The sequence below is a fragment of the Chamaea fasciata genome, unplaced genomic scaffold (assembly GCF_029207755.1).
Source record: "Chamaea fasciata isolate MVZ Bird 193981 ecotype frontalis unplaced genomic scaffold, bChaFas1.0.hap1 SCAF_3, whole genome shotgun sequence".
NCBI classification, from domain to species: Eukaryota; Metazoa; Chordata; class Aves; order Passeriformes; family Sylviidae; genus Chamaea; species Chamaea fasciata.
The window spans coordinates 32,286,200-32,288,751 of record NW_027094088.1 but is presented as its reverse complement, the minus strand read 5'-3'; positions in this window follow the sequence as shown (position 1 = coordinate 32,288,751).

Sequence of the window (2,552 nt, the reverse complement as noted above, 5' to 3'; positions counted from 1 at the left end):
TAAAATCGACATTTCTCTTGTATCTTACCCTCTACAACTTGTGTCTGTGCTCTCAATTAGTCACCCTTGCAATTCTTGCTTCTGGCTTTCTCCTTCAAGCTGCACAGGCTTCAGTCAGTGACTCAGAACCCTTGCAAAGGCAATCAGTACACCCATGACTGACATAGGAGGTTCTTCTCTGCACTGGTTATGCAGCCAAATGTAGTTGGGCTGTAGCTCCCCAGGGTTAATATAAGCCATACTGGTTACGAATCTAGAAGATTGTCTTCAAAAATTGTTCTTGGTCAAAACATGTTCTGTCAAAGTGATAATGAGGGTGTCAAAACTAAATTTTTTATTCTTACTAGAGAATAGAACTGGATTTCTCCAGCTGAGCCAGAAACTGCTAACAGCAACCACCAGCCTCAGTGAAGCTTGTAGTTCACTTTGGATCGCAAATCATAACTCTCCCCCTCCCCAGCCTTGCTAGAATTTTACAGGATAACTTACAAACATCACGCTGTTTAATCAATTCTTCATGGTACATTTCATTGAAAATCAACTAATATTTTTGAGAAATAGCACTGTCAGTGCTGTTAGTAAAGAAAGATGTGCACTGGCTTCTTTTAAGAGTAGGAGGGAGTATTTTGTGCATGTCCTCTAACTTCACACTTCTCTTGATGAGAGGAAGATATGAGTCCTGGCATTTTTCCCAACAGCTTACATATGAAAAAGCTGCAGGATGAAATGCATGAATATTCTTTAAAGAAGGGACAGAAGCTGAGGGCTCCCTCCTTTGATCAAGTCTTCTAATCCTAAGACCTCACTAGCAAAGCCATATCCACCGTGTTTTCCAAGCTGTACTTCAATAAGTTTCAAAAACCAGAGCAGTTTCACAAGTGGATTTTGGTTGTCTCCACTGCAGAAATCCATGTACCATGATAGATGAAGTGCTTTGGAGAAGATTTTCCAGGAAGCCAGAAAAGAATTTCATTCCTGCTGCTAAGCTACTATAAAATCTGAGTGTTATTGCAGCCTATTTTGTTGCTGTGTTCAGGAGACCCATTTCTGCACAAAAGATCTGGCAGTACTTAAGTCTGGAAGCAAGATAATGGCTTCACACTCATGTGCTTAAAGGTACTGTCATGTACCTTAGATTTAGGTACCCCAATAATGTAGAAATAACCCTTTTATGGCTTGAAATTGCAGTCTCCAAGAGTGAAAATCCAAGTTCAACCAGATCTAGTGGTTCCTACGTGATACTGCCTTGAACTCCCCTGTACAGAGCATAAATATATCTTAGTTAGATGCTGTAGTGTTCAGGATGATAGCATTTCATTTTGATGACAGCACTTTGTTTTAACCTGAATTCCATCTGTAAGACAACCCAAAGTGCACATGGTTCTGATAGCATGAGCTGAACAAGTAGTTGAAGGGTGAATGTTTTTTAAAAGAATTTTGGTTCTCCAGCAGTGGTAATTCTGTGTCTGCAGGTGCAGATATATGGTAGGTTATGTTCAAGGTTGAGGGTTGGGGGTTAGAACAGTGGGAACCGAAGAATTTATGATTATGGCTGAATACTGCAAGATATAAAGATGCTGAAGCCAGCAAGACAATTCCTTCCTGATTTATTCTGAGGATAAGGTTAAGGCTAGTCATTAAATCCTGTAAGATAGATACGAAAACAATGAGAAATGCTACTGTGATTTCATGGGATAAAACTTTTTGTTCTGAGGTAAGACTTTGCCTAAGACAGCACAAAATGGAATAAGGTAGAGTAAAGGTTAGGCTGGAGAACCTGCCAGATCCTCCAGAGCAAAGGTACAAAACAAATCTGAAAAGTATGTTTACAGCTGGGTCATGTATTAAGAGTTCGGTTATGGATGGAAGTAGGAGGTAAGGAAGCTTTAGTTTGATTCAGAGGTCATGCAAAAATCCCCATCAGTAAGATAACAATTGGCAACAAAATTGGCCAAGAGTTTTTCTGTTTTGTTGCAGGCTGGGTCAGCATATAGGTTTAGCTGTGGTGTAGGGTGGATATTCACAACAGTAGGGACCAAAAGGATTGCTCTTCTGATGGAATCTGAAAAATACTCACATGCTCAATGAGGCAGCAGGTTCTAGAATAAGTAAAAAGTGGTTCTATCAGTGCGTCTATGAATATATACATCCATTAAAACTGTGGCCTAAATGAACCCACTCCTAACAAATTGTGATCCACATCACTGTACTTCTGCAATCTACATCTTGTTTCAGAAATATTTCAAAATGCAGCAACAGTTTTGCCCGTCACTGCCGGTTACTCAAATTCTAGCTGTTAACCTACCGTCCATCTTAGCCTAATATCTCGTATCTTCTCCAGAAATATCCATGAGAAGTTGCCCAGCTGGTATCAGCCCTCATCTTTGTTGTCTTTGTTCACCTAATAATAAACTCAACCTTTATTATCTTTCTACTAATCCAAGTGCAATCTAAATTTGACTTGAATGGCAGCTCAGAAACAGCATCAAAGTATGTAGCTGTTCAGATTGTCATATTGTTCATTTGAGCTGTTCTCAGGATGAGGGTGTTAG